Consider the following 19,839-nt stretch of genomic DNA (forward strand, 5'->3'; position numbering starts at 1 on the left):
GTGTAAGATCATAAGTTGGGCCCTCCTGCCCCAGAAAAACAAACATTGAGGCAGGGGTCAGTAGTAAGTGAAGAGAGTTCAGGGGTCAGTAGTAAGTGAAGAGAGTTCAGGGGTCAGTAGTAAGTGAAGTGAGTTCAGAGGTCTGTAGTAAGTGAAGTGAGTTCAGGGGTCAGTAGTAAGTGAAGAGAGTTCAGAGGTCAGTAGTAAGTGAAGTGAGTTCAGGGGTCAGTAGTAAGTGAAGAGAGTTCAGGGGTCAGTAGTAAGTGAAGAGAGTTCAGAGGTCAGTAGTAAGTGAAGTGAGTTCAGGGGTCAGTAGTAAGTGAAGAGAGTTCAGGGGTCAGTAGTAAGTGAAGCGAGTTCAAAGGTCAGTAGTAAGTGAAGTGAGTTCAGAGGTCAGTAGTAAGTGAAGTGAGTTCAGAGGTCTGTAGTAAGTGAAGTGAGTTCAGGGGTCAGTAGTAAGTGAAGAGAGTTCAGGGGTCAGTAGTAAGTGAAGCGAGTTCAAAGGTCAGTAGTAAGTGAAGTGAGTTCAGAGGTCAGTAGTAAGTGAAGTGAGTTCAGAGGTCTGTAGTAAGTGAAGTGAGTTCAGGGGTCAGTAGTAAGTGAAGTGAGTTCAGGGGTCAGTAGTAAGTGAAGTGAGTTCAGGGGTCAGTAGTAAGTGAAGCGAGTTCAGGGGTTAGTAATAAGTGAAGCGAGTTCAGAGGTCAGTAGTAAGTGAAGCGAGTTCAGGGGTCAGTAGTAAGTGAAGCGAGTTCAGGGGTCAGTAGTAAGTGAAGAGAGTTCAGGGGTCAGTAGTAAGTGAAGTGAGTTCAGGGGTCAGTAGTAAGTAAAGCGAGTTCAGAGGGCAGTAGTAAGTGAAGTGAGTTCAGAGGTCAGTAGTAAGTGAAGTGAGTTCAGGGGTCAGTAGTAAGTAAAGCGAGTTCAGAGGTCAGTAGTAAGTGAAGCGAGTTCAGGGGTCAGTAGTAAGTGAAGCGAGTTCAGGGGTCAGTAATAAGTGAAGCGAGTTCAGGGGTCAGTAGTAAGTGAAGCGAGTTCAGAGGTCAGTAGTAAGTGAAGCGAGTTCAGAGGTCAGTAGTAAGTGAAGCGAGTTCAGAGGTCAGTAGTAAGTAAAGCGAGTTCAGAGGTCAGTAGTAAGTGAAGCGAGTTCAGGGGTCAGTAGTAAGTGAAGTGAGTTCAGGGGTCAGTAGTAAGTGAAGCAAGTTCAGAGGTCAGTAGTAAGTGAATCAAGTTCAGAGGTCAGTAGTAAGTAAAGCGAGTTCAGAGGTCAGTAGTAAGTGAAGTGAGTTCAGGGGTCAGTAGTAAGTGAAGAGAGTTCAGAGGTCAGTAGTAAGTGAAGCGAGTTCAGGGGTCAGTAGTAAGTGAAGCGAGTTCAGAGGTCAGTAGTAAGTGAAGCGAGTTCAGAGGTCAGTAGCAAGTGAAGCGAGTTCAGGGGTCAGTAGTAAGTGAAGTGAGTTCAGGGGTCAGTAGTAAGTGAAGTGAGTTCAGGGGTCAGTAGTAAGTGAAGCGAGTTCGGGGGTCAGTAGTAAGTGAAGTGAGTTCAGGGGTCAGTAGTAAGCGAGCGAGTTGAGAGGTCAGTAGTAAGTGAATCGAGTTCAGGGGTCAGTAGTAAGTGAAGTGAGTTCAGGGGTCAGTAGTAAGTGAAGCGAGTTCGGGGGTCAGTAGTAAGTGAAGCGAGTTCGGGGGTCAGTAGTAAGTGAAGCGAGTTCAGAGGTCAGTAGTAAGTGAAGCGAGTTCAGAGGTCAGTAGTAAGTGAAGCGAGTTCAGGGGTCAGTAGTAAGTGAAGCGAGTTCAGAAGTCATTAATAAGTGAAGCGAGTTCAGGGGTCGCTAGTAAGTGAAGCGAGTTCAGAGGTCAGTAGTAAGTGAAGCAAGTTCAGAGGTCAGTAGTAAGTGAAGCGAGTTCAGAGGTCAGTAGCAAGTGAAGCGAGTTCAGGGGTCAGTAGTAAGTGAAGTGAGTTCAGGGGTCAGTAGTAAGTGAAGTGAGTTCAGGGGTCAGTAGTAAGTGAAGTGAGTTCAGGGGTCAGTAGTAAGTGAAGCGAGTTCAGAGGTCAGTAGCAAGTAAAGCGAGTTCAGGGGTCAGTAGTAAGTGAAGTGAGTTCAGGGGTCAGTAGTAAGTGAAGCGAGTTCGGGGGTCAGTAGTAAGTGAAGTGAGTTCAGGGGTCAGTAGTAAGTGAGCGAGTTGAGAGGTCAGTAGTAAGTGAATCGAGCTCAGGGGTCAGTAGTAAGTGAAGTGAGTTCAGGGGTCAGTAGTAAGTGAAGCGAGTTCGGGGGTCAGTAGTAAGTGAAGCGAGTTCAGAGGTCAGTAGTAAGTGAAGCGAGTTCAGAGGTCAGTAGTAAGTGAAGCGAGTTCAGGGGTCAGTAGTAAGTGAAGCGAGTTCAGAAGTCATTAATAAGTGAAGCGAGTTCAGGGGTCGCTAGTAAGTGAAGCGAGTTAAGAGGTCAGTAGTAAGTGAAGCAAGTTCAGGGGTAATTAGTAAGTGAAGCAAGTTCAGGGGTCAGTATTAAGTGAAGCCAGTTCAGGGGTCAGTAGTAAGTGAAGTGAGTTCAGGGGTCAGTAGTAAGTGAAGCCAGTTCAGGAGTCAGTAGTAACTGAAGTGAGTTCAGAAGTCAGTAGTAAGTGAAGCGAGTTCAGGGTTCAGTAGTAAGTGAAGCGAGTTCAGAAGTCAGTAGTAAGTGAAGCGAGTTCAGGGGTCAGTAGTAAGTGAAGCGAGTTCAGGGGTCAGTAGTAAGTGAAGCGAGTTCAGAGGTCAGTAGTAAGTGAAGCGAGTTCAGGGGTCAGTAGTAAGTGAAGCGAGTTCAGGGATCAGTAGTAAGTGAAGCGAGTTCAGGGGTCAGTAGTAAGTGAAGTGAGGTCAGTAGTAAGTGAAGCGAGTTTAGGGGTCATTAGTAAGTGAAGCGAGTTCAGGGGTCAGTAGTAAGTGAAGTAAATTCAGAGGTCAGTAGTTAGTGAAACGAGTTCAGGGGTCAGTAGTAAAGGAAGCGAGTTCAGGGGTTAGTAGTAAATGAAGTGAGTTCAGGGGTTAGTAGTAAGTGAAGCGTGTTCAGGGGTCAGTTCAGGGGTCAGCAGTAAGTGAAGTGAGTTCAGGGGTCAGTAGTAAGTGAAGCGAGTTCAGGGGTCAGTAGTAAGTGAAGTGAGTTCAGGGGTCAGTAGTAAGTGAAGTGAGTTCAGGGGTCAGTAGTAAAGGAAGCGAGTTCAGGGGTCAGTAGTAAGTGAAGTGAGTTCAGTGGTCAGTAGTAAAGGAAGTGAGTTCAGGGGTCAGTAGTAAGTGAAGTGAGTTCAGTGGTCAGTAGTAAAGGAAGTGAGTTCAGGGGTCAGTAGTAAGTGAAGTGAGTTCAGTGGTCAGTAGTAAAGGAAGTGAGTTCAGGGGTCAGTAGTAAGTGAAGTGAGTTCAGGGGTCAGTAGTAAAGGAAGCGAGTTCAGGGGTCAGTAGTAAAGGAAGTGAGTTCAGGGGTCAGTAATAAGTGAAGTGAGTTCAGGGGTCAGTAATAAGTGAAGTGAGTTCAGTGGTCAGTAGTAAAGGAAGTGAGTTCAGTGGTCAGTAGTAAAGGAAGTGAGTTCAGGGGTCAGTAGTAAATGAAGCGAGTTCAGGGGTCAGTAGTAAGTGAAGCGAGTTCAGTGGTCTGTAGTAAAGGAAGTGAGTTCAGGGGTTAGTAGTAAGTGACTCAGAGGTCAATAGTCAGAACCCGGAATCACTCTGTTCAAAGCTCAGATTCTAGCTGATGGTAGAGCTCAGGGGTCAGGGGATTCACAGAGTGCTTTAACACCTGTATGCATACAGCAGGTAAACACAGTTCTTGGACTCCCCCAGCTCCAGCATCTGATTCAGCAACAATTGGTCAGCAGTCACATGAGACGGTCCAAAAACACCCATTTTTTTCATTGCCAGTAGGAACCAAAGTGAAACTGGCATGATTAAAAATAGCTACCACTGCTCCATTATGCCAACTGACTGTACTCTATGATTATTCTTGCCGGGAAATTCACTATACTAGATCAGCTAATGCAATTTCTCTTTTTTTAACTAGAGTTATAGTGAAGAACAATAGGCTATTGTGGGTTAATTACATTTAGGAACAAAGCCTAATTAAGAACCTTCATTTTAAAAAGATAATACCATTCAGGTGCTGTTACTGGACAATAGAAGATACACAGTGTATTATTTTATAGTTTGATTAGCAGCTGGCCTAACATTGCAGGCCCCAAAGTGAACTGAAACTTATCTGTTTGGTAGGTTAGAGTGATTGGAAAGGTTTTTACCTTAAAGTGGTAGTAAGTCATGAATTCGAAAAACCACTGACAGGCAGGGTTTTTATAACAGAAGAGACCCTAGAGGTCTCTTCTGTAATAAATGTACCCCCTGCTTGACAGCGAGTAATGTGACTGAGCTGCGCATGCGCAGCTCAGACCACATTTATGGCCCGCTCTCTGTGTAATGACAATGTGACTCCAGTACACATGCGTTGAAGTTACACCACCCTAGCCGGTCCATTCAAGTGGCCGAAGATACAAAGCCTGAAAAGAAGTACGGGCAAACATGAAAGCGTTGGGAAGCCGTGACAACGCAGTGCTTGAGGGCTCTGTTTGTTGGTAAGTGTGTCATAATATGCTAGTATGCAGTGCAGTACAGTAGTACAGTAGTAGAAGTACAGTAGTACAGTATGGCTAAAACCTGCAGGTGGGCCAATTTCTTTACTGTGCTCACTGGATTTACTACCGCTTTAATGCATTCTCTGCATTTAGATTTAAAAGAAAAAAACTTTAGTGCAGCTCTCCCCAGCTCCCCGTAAATATTTACCTATCTCGATCTAGCACTTTGCCCGAGAGCAGTGGCTTACTCTCTCTGTTCCTGCTCACTGGACTCAGTGAGAGCAGCGGGGTCCACTGGCTCCTGCTTATGTAAAAAAAATCCAGTGATGAAGGAGCGGGACAGGGCCAAGCCGCACTGTGAGGTTGATTTACTAAAGGCAAATATACTGTGCACTAGGTGCTCTCTATCTGAGGGGAAGCTCTGAAATGAGGGGAAGCTCTGCCATCCAATCATGTGCAAGCAAAAATGCATTTTTTTATTTTCCTTGCATGCTCCCCTTAGATCTAGAGCAACTGCACTTGCGGGTGCACAGACTATTTTACCTTTAGTAAATCCACCCCTGTGTGTGTCAATAGACGCACACAGTGCAGCTCAGGATTGAGCCAGCAAGAGTGCTCCCATAGCAAACACCTTGCTATGGGGGTACTTGGAAGGCAGGAGGGGCCAGGAGCACTGGCGGGAGGCCCCAGAAGAAGAGGATTGGGACTGCTCTGTGCAATGGATTTGTAAGTATAAAATGTTTGTTATTTTTATATATATATATATATATATATATATATATATATATATATGTGTGTGTGTGTGGTCATGTCCAATACTGACTTCCAATTCATATTGCTATTAGTAAAGTTACCATTGGAATGATTGCTTGTATCTGTTACATTGTTGGGCCCCATTGTAAGTGAACATTCCATTCCGTCCAAGATCCTTTTCTTTCCTCAAGCTTGTGCAGAGCCAGCACCGGTGAGTTCTACTAGGGTGGGTGTCTTGTTACAGATTTGAGAGGTTGGAGGGGCAATCTTTTTGCTTTATGAAAATTCCTAGTGAACTAAAAATAAAGTGCTGCATTCAGACACAATTAGCAAGTGGAGCAAATTGAAATGTACTGATTTTGTTTTTTATTTTTAGATGTACTGTCTGGCAAAGTACCTTTTACATTTCAACAGCAGAAAATAAAACTTGCCTGCTACTAAAAGGTAAGTAATGCAAAACACACCTAAGCATTGCCCATAAAGACATTTGATGCAGCAATAAACAAAACATGAATTTACTAATGCCTACAGACATATAGGGAGCTAATTTATAACCACCGGCACAAACTCTCAATAAATAAACATTGTGGGCTCATTCGCACTTCCGTATCCAAAAAACGAATGCACACAATGCACAAATTTTAGTGCCTTAAAGTAGAAGTCCACTTAAATATTAACTATACTTAAATCTGCTCCCACCCCCCATTCTAAGCCTAGTCTAACTAGTCTGTACGTACCTATTCTGAGAGTGGTCCGGTCGAATGATCTTCCCAGCAGCAAGCTTCAATATACAGGAGAGATCTCCAACAATGGCTGCAAAGCCTGTGCAGAGACGTCACCCTTAGCCATAGGCGTGTGCAGGAGGTGTGCCAGGTGTGCCTGGGCACACCCTAATCACCCCAAGCACATTAGCATTATCACTCTGTGTGCTGGCGGGGAGATGGGAAATATCTCCCTCTGCTCAGTTCTGACATTAATAAAGTGCTACCATACCTTTCTTTCACTGCATTGGCTCTGCCATAAGAGTGTGTGTGTGTGTGTATATGTAATATACATACACATACATACATACATACACGCACATGTGTGTTTGAGCTTTGGGGTGCACATCCTAATGCAATAGGATGTGCACACCTATGCCCTTAGCCTTACTATGGATCATCCATTTCGGCTGTCCCTCCTCTACACTTAAGCCAGCGCTGGGAGACGATCATGTGACCAGACCGGAGCACCCTCAGAATAGGTAAGTATAGGCATCTTTCCTCCACAAAAGGGTTCTCCAAACTTTTTAAACAAAGGGCCAGTTTACTGTCCTTCAGAGTTTAGGGGGGCCGGACTGTACCCAGTGGTAGTAGAAAATGGCCAGCGACAGTGGGAGTAAAAAAAAAAAATACATAATGCCTGTGTACAGTGGAGGGAGGTGGGAGGAATATTTCCCAATCGCTGGTGTCAGTTGGAGGTAGTACGCCCCACTGTTGGTGTCAGTGGAAGGAATGGTGCCTCGTCGTTGCTGTCAGTGGAAGGAATGGTGCCTCATCATTGGTTGTCAGTGGGAGAAATAGTGCCTTGTATCAGTGGGAGGAACAGTGCCCCAAGGGCCAGAAAAAGGCAAGCAAAGGGCTGCAGTTTGGAGATCACTGCTCTACATGGAAGTTAGAATAGGGCTTGGAATGAGGGGTGGGAGTAGGTTTAAGTATAGGTATTATTAGGTGCACTGCGTTAAGGCAGCCCTTTCATTTTGAATGGGCTGGCAGTGGACTCGAATGCATGAAATGAACCACATCTGCAGCATTCATTGGCAGCTATTGCATCTGTGTTTAAATGAATGGCAGTGCAATGCCCATGAAGTAGACAGCAAAGGAAAATCGCAGCTCCAGGTGAGAGACTCCAGGCACAATGAATAGTGTAAGACTCCTCACACGGGTGCAAACCCATTTATTGAATATTCTATGCAAACAATGACACACACACCGGTTGCAGAGGCCGGAACAGAGGTGGACTAGTTTCGCACAGCTACACTGTGCAATGCCCATACGTAGCTCCATGTGTTGTGGTAATACTCTGTAAAATAAATAGGTGTGAAGCCAGTGTAAAGTGTATAATTGTAAAGGATTCATCTGGACATTTGGCATACATTCACCCACAAAAAAACGCATTAACGCTCCTAAATGTGGCATTTAGAAGCATTTGCGTTTTCAAGTGTACTTTGAAAAATGAGCAGAAGGCAAAGTTTTATAAAAAAAAAAAAAGCTTGTAAAAGCAAATGCCCATAAACTCTCCTAAACTCCTGTGCAAAATGAGGTACCATGAGCATTTTTTATGTCGCTTTTTCTGTCAGAGGTGTTTGCATTTTTTTTTGCTCCTAGTGTACATAAGGAGAACATTACCTTCCCTGGATATTTACCAAACTTTCACTAAATACATTTGAAAATGAAATTCAAGAGGCCGAGATTTCAAATGTATTTGCATTTTATAATGGATGTCCAAATATTGCCTATGGAGTACTAAACCCAAGCTTTAAAAACAGGTTCAACATTTCTAGAATATTTATTTTAATACATTAAAACACATAAAAAAACAGCATGCTTTTTTTCTCCAGTTCACCAAGGAGGCAGTGACTAACTATTGTCCCCCATGAAGGGCAGGTAAGTGGTACATTCAGCCCTCCTCCATGCTGATGCTCTTTTGGACATTATTGTTTTGGGATGGACATTCCTGTTTTGGAGAACCCATCTCAAATCGCCCCGAATGCTGAACAACATGTGATCTGGTATCACAATGGCTGAGGGTTCTTACAGGCAGCCCTCTTGTCTTTGGGGATACCAGCCAGCTTGTTCTTCAGCTAGGCTGGCTATCTCCACATAATACAAAGTGCTCTGTGATTGGGTAGGAGGATGGAAGGGACAAGCAGAGCAGCTGAATGCAACTCTGCAGCTGTCGGAGCTGGGACCATAGGGGCCAGCGTCAGAGCACAAAAGTATAGCTATGCTCCACTTACTAAGCTACACTTAGTAAAAATGTAAATTGTAAATTACAGAGATGAGTCTTCCAGGTGGCATGCACCATGTTGGACTTAACCCATAGTAATCCAGCACATTTTTAAAGTGGCTGAATTCCTGGAGTTCAGCTGTAGGGATCTGCTGCCCTCTGTATTTGTAAATACCTGTTGCTTGTTAATTATCACAGAGTTATAAACAGATCTGTCTTGTCCCTGCTAGTTGGGTTAGAAACCCCAGAGAGAGGAAATAAATAGAGATAGAGGGTCTGAGACCACACGTCTTACTAGGAAGGAGCTGCTACTAATGCAGGCCATAACCAAAGATTGTAAGGCAAGTGTTTCTATGTGTAATCGTTTACTATTGTTGCCCATAGCTTCTGGTTGTATATATATTTACTACTGTGCAAAGTTATGGGCAAGTGTGAAAAAACGCTGTAAATTAGGAATGCTTTCAGAAATAAAAGTGATGATAGTTTATTCTTATCGATGAACAAAATGGAAAGTGAACAGAAGTGAAATCCAAATCAAATTGATATCTGGCATGACCACCATTTGCCTTCAAAACAGCATGATTTCTTCTAGGTACACTTGCACCCAGTTTTTGAAGGAACTCTGCAGTCTGTCCCAAAAACTTGGAGAACTAACTACAGATCTTCTGTGGATGTAGGCTGCCTCAAATCCTTCTGTCTCTTCATGTAATCCCAGACAGACTCAATGATGTTAATATCAGGGCTCTGTGGGGTCCAAACTCTAACTTCCAGAATTCCTCTGGTTTACTCTGAAGATAGTTCTTAATGACATTGGCTGTATGTTTGGGGTCCTTGTCCTGCTGCAGAATAAATTTGGAGCCAATCACACACCTCCCTGATGGTATGACATAATGGATCATTACAGTATCTACCTGTATTTCTCAGCATTGAGGACACCATTGATCCTGACCAAATCTCCAACACCATTTGCAGAAATGCAGCCCCAAACTTGCAAGGAACTTCCACCTTGCTTCACTGCTGCCTGCAGACGCTCATTATTGTACCACTCTTTAGCCCTTTGGTAAACAAACTGCCTCCTGCTACAGCCAATATTTCAAATTTTGACTTATCAGTCCAGAGCATCTGCTGCCATTTTTCTGCACCTTCCTTACTATGTTTTCGTACATTGTTGAGTCCCTTAGCTTTGTTTCTACGTTGGTGGTATGGCTTTTTGGCCACAGTTTCTTCCATGAAGATCACTTCTGGTCAACCTTCTCTGGACAGTAGTTGTGTGTACCTGGGTCCCACTGGTTTCTGCCACTTCTGTGCTGATGGCACTGCTGGACATCTTCTGATGTCAAAGAGAATTAAGCATGATGTGTCTTTTATCTGCTGCATTAGGTTTCCTTGGATGACCACTGCGTCTACGGCCCTCACCGCTGCCCGTTTCTTAGTGCTTCTTCAAAAGAACTTGAACAGCACATCTTGAAACCCCAGTCTGCTTTGAAATCCTTGCCCCTCAAAAGAGGGCTACAAAGCAGTTCACCTTTTAAAGGAACATAATAAAAGCATATGATTTTTCAAGTGAAAAAAATTTTCATTTATTATTTTTTTTATTTTGCCAGGCTCCTGCAGACACTCAGTACAACTGTCTGCCCATACATTCATACAGGCAGATAATGACTGAACTGCAGGAATGAATTACGGGGGTGCTCATTAGCTCTTTCATAGCTCACCGAGAGCTACAATCCATCTGCCACGGTGAAAGACAGGACTTTGTAGTTCATTGATTTATTTGCAGATCTCTGTAAATGAATGATGCAGCTGTGTGTGCGGGCGAAGTGTGCACAGCCATGCTGTTTAAAAAATTGACAGCGGGCTTGGGCTTTATTTTGAATTTCACATTTATAAATGCTTTTTATATTATATTTTTGTAATTGTCTTAAGTAGAAAGATATGCAAACTAGCTCCTAGTGGAAGTTCTATATTTCCTTATATTCACTCAGCCTTCCTGCTCAGAAATGAACCAGTCTTGCACTGGGAGGATCAAAGAAAAAAAAAAGGTGCCCGGAGCTAAGCTTTAAGCACAATGTGTGGTTCTGCAATGTGGGGTCCAGACCAAGTTGTGTGATCCTAATGTGTGTAAATTTGGTAGGAACTCTAGCCTTCAGACTCTTTTGAGGACAGGGGCTGATGTAAATAGCTCAGTGTGTGGTATACATTGCTAAAACTAATCAAGTGTGTCAAGAAGCATATGAGATATAAATATATATAAAGACACATTCCATTGCTCTAGTTTGGAGCTACATCAAACAGGTGGAAATTCCAGACAGACCTGTCACTTATCAGCAAGAAGTCATGTCATTTCAGCTGTTGTCTGATAAATGCTACAATGTATAGACAAAAAGAAAGACTCCATCCCACACCCTCTTCTGATTAATTTCACTTAGCACTAAGCATACATAGATGAGTTTGTCTATGGTTTATGGGATACATAGCCCTTTCAGTAGAAGAAAAAAAACCTCACACAGCCATAGAAAAATGCTGCATTTTCATCAGTTCAATGTTTTTTTTTACAGATCTGAACCCAAGTATATTATGTGCTATGACCAATGCACTTGCTGCATTTATATCCATAAACGTGTGCTGTATTAAGATCGGTAGTATTAAAATAGAAACATCCGTGACTCTTGTCAGTATTTTAGGCATGTACACATATAAACATTTGTCCCTTTATCTGCAGCCCCTCCTGTAGTGATGTAGTAAGTAGAATTAGTGCCCCTTATACGCCAGTTGTGGGTGGGGCCCAGTGGAGATGGGGTATTGAGCAGGATACCACTGACCAGCATGATGTAGAGCAATACTGAAGGAAAGAGAGAGGGTCCTCTATGGGGCTGAACCACTGGGGTATTCAGAGGAGGAGACATTGGGGAGAAATCTTGCCACCCTTGCCCCTTCTAGAAGATCCTCTGGCTTGGTTTAGGATGGCCTCAGGGCCTATGTGAGGATCTACAGTACCTTTGTGTGAGGGAAAGTACACCCTGTGTGTGTGAAACATCTATGAAAGGAGACGGTAACATCTGTTGAAAATGGCTAAGTTGACACACTAAGATGATTCAGAGTGTTATGCACTAAAGGGACTGCTGTCAGGAAGTAATGTAATGAGGTATGGTGTTCTGCAACAGAGACTGCTGTCAGGAAGTTGTCAACTGTTTATTGTCTTGTAAAGAAGAAGTTTCATTTTGGCAGCGTGTATTGCACAAATGTTGCAGTAAAGCCCTGTAAAGGTTTTTGGACTGTCACTGCACATTCTTTTTTATTCTGGGTAATTGGACTTATGCTGGGAATATGTAAGTGAGTGAGTTTCAAGCTAGGGAAATGTGAGTGACACAACATGGCAGAGTATCTCCAAACAACGGGTAGGTGACTATTCCTTTCAAGAAGAAGTGAGGTGGGTCTAGAGTCAGCATGGTGCAAACAGCTGTCCAATCAGGGACCCTTTGACTTGGCCTAGTCAGCAGGATGGAATACTTCACCGCGTGTGGGTATGTTTTGGACTACCTGGTTGGAGTAGAGCTGGAAGGTGGAGCGAGACAAGGAGAGCAAGGGATTGGAAATGGTCTGCTGCATATGCTTGAAATTGTGAGTGGCAGTGTGGATAGCTGTAAAGATGCAGGCTTTGATGTGCAATGCTTCTTATCCTTGCGTATCAAGGACATTACAGTGGACCTTGGGCTACGAGTGATGTTAGGCAAGGCTATGCTGTAAGTCGGTCGGGGGTCAGGGACTAACATCTGTTCTGGCATCTTGGGCCCATTGCGGAGGATGCCGTGCATTCCTCTTTAAGGTGCTCCCGGCCAGTGACTCTCCATGTGAGCAATGGGTGCCATGGAAGGAAGATGCCATTTGGGAGATTTTCAGAGACTCAAAAGACTCCATGCAGCAGCCGGAGGAGGTGCATCTGGGCTCTCCCAACCTGGTGCTGTGGGAGGAGGGCCTTCCACACCAGAGCTCCCCCAAGGGCAGCAGGTTGAGCTGGTTTACTGAGAACCTTGGGAGAAGGAATGTGAAACAGCTACTCTTTTGCCAGCTGTCGACTACTTGACTCTCAGAAGAGAAGGGTAAGTCAGCAGCCAAGTCCTGCCCCACAGCTACATCAGCAGAGCAAGAGACAGAGCCACCGGCTTTGCTCCCTCCGGGTCCAAGGAAGGAGGAATTAGTTCCATCTGCATAGTACAGCTGAGCCTGAGGAATGGCTGGGAGCATTGTGGGACACCCCAAGGCAAGCGTTGACAGCTGCAGAGCCTCAGAAGGAGTCGGCTTGTATGCTGTTGAGTGCCCCAGAATGTAATGGGGTTGAGGGAAGCTCCCGGATCCATAATGTTTTTGTACAGTAGGTTCCAGAAATTTTCTGGCTTGGAGTTCTCCTATATCCCAGAGGCTGTGTTGAAATACTTGGAAATGGAGCACCCTAAAATTTATGAGACTACTTATGATTCTCAGTGGACCAGGGAAAGGGATCTGCTGTTTACTAAGAAGTTCCACTGTTGTTTATAGAGTTGTATTATGGGCACCTCATTTACATGGACAAGGTGGTTCTGTCTCAACCCTGGAGTGAGGCAACCATTATTATGTCCATGTCCAACATCCAGTGACAGGGGAATGGCAGGTGTACTTCAAAGTACAAGTAGAATTCAAATATTATATGTAATGTGGTTACATGCATATATACATTGGTGTGTAAATTGAAATCTTTCTGCCATGCTCTTACAGCAAGATCCTGCGTGGATTTAAGTGATTTAATTTCGTTCAAGTGTATGAGCCCTTGCATGTTATTAATGTAGCAATAACTCACAGTGGAGCTGCTGATTTAAAGCAGGCTGTTGCCGTCACCTTTTTACCTGTAGTTTCACCAATACCAGACTTAGAGTCCACTTTGAGCTTATTATCTGACAATGCAGGCACCAGTCACTTTAGTACTTTTTCCAATGCTTTAATGGTAGATAACTGGAAGAAGTAGCAGGAAAGAGGTAGAAGAAGAGTTGCAGGGAAGTTCAAATACCTTTTCTTAGTGTAGCACTAAGGAATTGCAATCTCAGGGATGAATGTATCTTCAGTTCAGGATTAAATCTTTGCCCGCCCATGTAGGTCTCTCTCACTAACCTAGCAGCCGGAGCGCAGCACGAACAAAAAGTCTCTGCCACAGACCTGGGTAGAACAAAACTGTACGATCCTCTGCCACAGGAGGTAGTAGTTTTAGAAGAACAGCAACACAGTACCAGAACCTGTAAGCCGACCCGGCAGTACTATGTGGTAGGTTAACTTAAGATGCGTCCTCCAATTAAGTCACCAGGCCCCTCTCCAGACTAGCGCTCCGCATGATCCTTCCAAGACGGGTCCTCCCCTGGATTCTTCCCAATTGTCCGGCTTCTTCCCGCAGGACAGACAGCACAGGACCAGCTCTGCAGCAGTTGTAGTAGGCCCCAGACAGACTTCTGGGCCCACCCACACGCTGCAGCAACGCAGTCCTCCAGCCCGGAGGACCACGAGGTAGGACTCCTAGCACATACCTGTCGGCCAGGAGGGCCAGCAGGTAGAAAGAAAAGAGACCAAGAAATATGGCGTCTGTCCCTTAAATACCTCTTCCCAGAATGCACCGCAGGGGACAACCTCTGCCGAATTACTTGTGAGAAAGAAGAGCAGTCATATACTTCAGCTTGTTGCTTTCCAACACCAACCTACGGTGACAACTACACCCGCAGGCACAATGTGGAACTGCATGCAACACAGCCAAACTGGAACAGAGGCTAATTTAACAATAGATTGAATCTGAACTATGCACAGAACAGATGACCCACTAAATTTACATATAAACGGTAGATTAAAAAAATCTACCAGCGCTACATTAACGTGGGTTGAAATTCGTCCAGTTCAACAGGGACCGGACGAATTTCGATCCATATATGGGCAGGCTGATTGAATCCAAGTCGATACATTGATTGACTTGGGTACAACCAGCCTGTTTGATTTTTCTACAAGCGATTATAGCCACTAGCAGTAATCATTGTATTCTACTGGCTAGAAAGGTTTCCTGTGAACCGTCTGGCAGAATAAAATAGCGCTGTTGGAGGCACCCACCTGTGGTGGATATTAAGAAAATTGATTCATATATGGCTTGCCTTACTCTCACCTGCATACTGTGCTTTTTCCAGATTTAGCACCATGAAATCCCATCTTTAATTGAATGACCTGATATGCTAATTTGTAGCTGACAGGAGAAAACATGGGGTGAACCTCCCGCTCCTTTGTACGTGGTGGACATTTTTATTTGTGCCCTGTATTTAAATAAATATTTTAGGGTATTATCCAAAGTAACATGATCTATTTGGTTTGTGCCAGTCTGGTGTTGTGTCCTTTTTCTCTGTATTGTATAAACTCCATGCGGTTACTCATTTCTAGAAAACCACTTCCCATTTCTGGTGGCAGAAATTGATGTGGTTACACCACTTGTTGCTTCCCCTTTTAAGCCCCATACACACTATTAGATTTTCTGCAGATTTTTGTCTTCAGATTTACCAAAACCATATAATATGAGGTCAAACCTTAAGAGTTTCAATTTGTATGGAATCAGGCAGGCCCTTGCACTACATGGTTTTGGTAAATCTGAAGACAAAAATCTGAAAATCTAATAGTGTGTATGGGGCCTTATTCCTGATCCTGCTTCCCTTAGGCATGACCTCTGACACAGAAATGTCCTTCTCAAGCACAATTGTAGATGTTTTCCTATGTCATTAGGAGAAAAGGAATGACAGCATGTGCAATAAACTAACGTGATTTGCTTACATGAAATATTGTTGGCATACACCTATTTTAAGACTGCTAATAGTACTTATATTAGGTCTGAATCCAGTGACTAAAATCTCATATAATCTTTAACATGTTAATGCAATTTTAACAATCGTAATTTTACATTTCTATACATGTACAGATTTTATGAAAATAATACCTGGTAATCCTGTTGTATATGGCCTTGTTCAGGCACTTCCAGTTCTAGGGTGAGGAAGCTCTGTTCCGGTCTCTTAATTACTCATCTGTATTGTCATCCTTTCACAGGTACTTCCAGCAGAGACAAAAAGTCGCTCTAATGATGCTTATGGTTGTAAAAAGGTTACAGGAGATTAGCAGTATTGAGGTACAAAAAAGTATGAAAATAAGCAATAAAAGTATTTTCTAAGAAAAGAAACAAAAAAACAAATAGATGTTTATGATACAATATTTTTGCAAACGAAATGTTTGCAACTGTATAGGCATGTATTTAGCTTCACGAGTAATGATATAACTAGCTACAAATTGCAACAAAAATAATCAGTGTAGGTGCTGCACATCTCTACTACAGAGTTGCCAGTGTGACATGGGTCTAATGGCCCGTACACACGATCAGAAAATTTATGAAAAATACCGCTTTTAAAGCGATCATACAATAATCTGATCGTTCGTACACAGCTTTCAAGAGAGTCCATCATGAGAGTTCATCCGATATTACCCGATGGGACAAGCACAAAAAATTTTTTTGTACGATACCAGATCATACAATTTTGGTTTAATCAGTACAGTTTTCGTCCGAAAATACAATACAGATACAATGCAATACATTACATCACTTCCAAATTTTAATTCTGTCGTACACGAATTTCCCTAACTTTGGTAACCTCTTCATTTGCAATATGAGATGCATGCAAAAAAAAAATGGGCGATCATTCGTTTGATAATCTCATCCTGTGCACAAGGCATTAGAGTCTGCCCATGTACACTCAGGTTATCTCATTATACCCATATGATTGTGTACGTTATGCTTCAGAGACTGCCAAGGGTGTAGTACACATAAACAGCAATAATAATAGGTTAAAAGACAAGTCAGATGACAAGTTGTGGTTTCCGTAATAAGAATTCATACCACAATACTGTTTTTTTTTTCTCCCCAAGTCTGAAGTATCACTGTCTCTTTGCACATATGATGAAAAATGTTGCTAAATTGAAAGTCAGAAAATGAGAAGTGACTACAATCTTTTGAAGATTTCCTGTGCACGAGTTTTGCTAAGAATCATTTCTATACCTTTTTAGTTTATAACCATTTGGTCTACTTCTTTATTTTGAAGGGCTACCAATCTGTAGATTTACCTTTTCTATACCAAAAATATAGTATATTTAAAATTATATATTGCTTAACTCAGCAGGCTTTCACGTTTGAGACGTGTTTTATTACAGCATTTTGCTGTTATCCTAAGGGAATGCTATGGCAAAGGCAGTGGCATGGGGATGGTCAGGAATTTTAGAATTTCAAGCTTGTGGGTCTCACTGGGTTGCAAGCTTGACAGCTAGCCTCAAAATTCTATAAGCATCTGTTGCGGGCTTCCAAATCCCACCATTTGCTCAGTTCTAAAGCTGAATAATACCTCCTTAAAGTGATACAGTACTAAACACACACTGTTTAATATACATTATCTCTTCTCTTTCTGCATGTGGATGATGGCACTGTAATTATTTTAATGAAAAAAAATCTAAGTACCTTCTCTCCTAATTGATATACAGCTGTCACATGACCCGACTCTTACACAGCCCATCTGCAAGTAAACAGTGGCAGGAGGAGCTTCTAGTTCACTGCTGATGGTCACATGTTAAAAAAACAGCCTTTGGAATGCAGAGTAAAATAAATCATTAATATCAATAAACTGTTTTAAATTGTCATACAAATACATTTTGCATATTTGAAATCAAATCTTTATTATTTTTTGGCAATAACATAGTGTAGGCAGATTTCTGTCAGTCTTTGAAAAACAGGGAGGAGAAGCCTTCATCAATCAAGATGTAATATCCCACCCTATTGTGTTTAGCTGGTTAGTGGGCATGGAGGAGGAGGAGGGAGGGAGTGGGCTGTCACTTACCACTGTGTATACCCCCACATGTGTGACTCTATAGTCACATGGGCTGCTCAGCAGACATGGGGGTAAGTCACACATGTGCAAGTCACAAGCAAGTCTCAAGTCTTAACCTTCAAGTCATAAGCAAGTCCCAAGTTACTGTGGCGAAAAGCAAGCAAGTCAAGTCGAGTCCCTGCTAGAAGTCAAGCAAGTCAAGTCAAGTCATTTATTTTGGTCAAGTCACAAATTAAGTCAAAATACTGATCTACCCCATTTCCATCCTTAAAATTAGTTAAAAGTCAGTTTTCAGGAAAGGTTTTGTTTCATTTTCAACATTAACAAAACTGCTTAGTGCTTTTTTCTTGACACAGCACTGGTGGTGCCAAGTCATTGCAAGTCATTGCAAGTCAAATAGCCCAAGTCAAAGTCAAGTCGCAAGTCATTAGTGGCAAGTCAAAGTCAAGTCGAGTCATTTATTTAATTTTGTCAAGCAAGTCGCAAGTCCTCAAACAGGTGACTCGAGTCCGACTCGAGTCAAGTCATGTGACTCGAGTCCCCCACCTCTGCTGCTCAGATGTAATAGGAAGGAAATACTCAGGGTAAAAAATACACTGAAAAATGAGCATGTGCACTGGCTGCCAACACTGCTCTGAAAAATCCCCAACTTTCGTGGGGACATGGACAGGAGGGGGAGACAGAGAGCAGCAGGTTCAACCAGGTTTTTTGCAGAATCCAGAAAGCAAATCCCATAGTAACTGAGTGAGTATGAACAGCATGTATCACTGCATTTATTGATATATTTTAATGATGTGGGTTTAATGACACTTTAAAGAAGAAGTTCCATTGGGTTTGAAAATTTCAGTGCTGGTCTATGGGTGTGTTTAGAAATACCTGGGTGTGGAGTCTGGGCATACACTGTGTGACAGCTGATTGGAGAAAAGGCACCCCCCCCCCCTACATAGGCAGAGGAACAAAGAAACTTGCAAAGCTGTACTGTGAATAGACCAACTCTCTGCTTATCGATCTCTAAGCACCCTTCCCGACACAAATTTCCAGCTGCTTTCATCTTGTGTGTCGGAGAACTTGTCAGACGTTATCAATCTGATAGCAGAAGAAGAAAGCAGCAGAAAGAAATTTGACTCAGAGATTTTGAGAGAGATAAGTAAACACTACAGATATATGTGCCCAGGTCAGATTTCATGAATGGGGTTTACGACCACTTTAAAACCATTATGGCCCATTCAGAGCAACCCATGAGTATTATACTTTGTGTAATGCAAACAAGCTGGTGTGTGTTGCATGATTCAACTTTATGCACAACAGTGCATTGTGACATGCAGCTTTGTTGTGTGTTGCACTGCCTAAAAACACATGCCAACACACCTGCATGTGTGAACAGGGCACACAGAAAACAATTGTTTTCTCTGTGTCCTTGCATTAAATGATGCTGATCAATGCTGATCAATGCAGCCCAACACATATGATCATACCCCTACAGATTTCGCATCTCTTCTGAGATTCAACCTTTGTATAAAGAAAAACTTTGCCCCTAGTCATCTTCAAAATAAATGTAGACTTTTTAGCCAAACATGCAAATCTGTCAGATTTTGCTATACAAGTAACAGGAACCATGAATCAGATGGAGACAGAAGTATAGTTAAATCACACTTGTTTAATAATATAATAATAAGGTAAACAGAGTAAGCATAGTCAAAACAAGCCAGAGTTCAGTAACCGGTAGTCAGCCAAGCAAATGTCAGAGAGCCAGAGATAAACATAGCAGTACAGCAAGCAGGATCAGGAGCCAGAAGGAACGTCAGCCGAGAAGTCTTCAACAGGAACGCAGGAGAAAGTCTCTGTGATGTTGTCAAAGGCGAAGGCAGAGATCAAGTGAGCTGGACGACTTTAAGTAGGCAGGACTGACAAGCAGAATCAACAACAGCTAGGTAACTGTGGAGAGAGATGGGAGCTGGCAATTAGCCAACAGCTGAGCGGCCAGCTTAGAGAAGGAAGGGCTGAGCCCAGCCCTGACAACAAGTGAATGGGAAATTATTTTAAAAATCAGGTCACTCTACTATGGGTTGGTCATAGACAGCTGTCACGAACCTGGTGGAAGAGCCTGGTGGTCTCAAGAAGGCCTCTCTTACACTTCTGGCTCCGGGCCTCGGATAGGGTAGGCAGGTGGCGCAGCAGCGCAGAGTTGCATGAGTGCCTGTTGGGCTTGCTAGCAGCGGAGCTGATAGGATATCCAGGACAAGCAACAGGAAGCCGACGGTGGACCACAGTGCAGTAGGTTAGGTAGACAGTGGCAGGTCAACAGTAGGCAGGAACAGGTTGGCACTGGCGGCAGCAGACTGTGGTGAGGCACCAACTGGTAGCAGACAGGTGATGAGTAGGCACTTGACAGGTAGCAGACAAATGCTTGCAGTGGAGGACCAGCAGCAGATATAACAGTAGCGAAGGCAGGCAAACCAGATCAGATACTGGTAGTCGTATCAGATGTAAGTGCTCAAGCAGGAGCGTAGTCAGGGTACAGGCTAGACTCGGTAACAGATCATCGATGCAGGGGCAAAGGGGGCAGGCAGAAGCAGAGGTCAGGAGACAAGCCAGGGTCGGT

The sequence above is a fragment of the Aquarana catesbeiana genome, linkage group LG11 (genome assembly GCF_042186555.1).
Source record: "Aquarana catesbeiana isolate 2022-GZ linkage group LG11, ASM4218655v1, whole genome shotgun sequence".
Classification (NCBI taxonomy): Eukaryota; Metazoa; Chordata; class Amphibia; order Anura; family Ranidae; genus Aquarana; species Aquarana catesbeiana.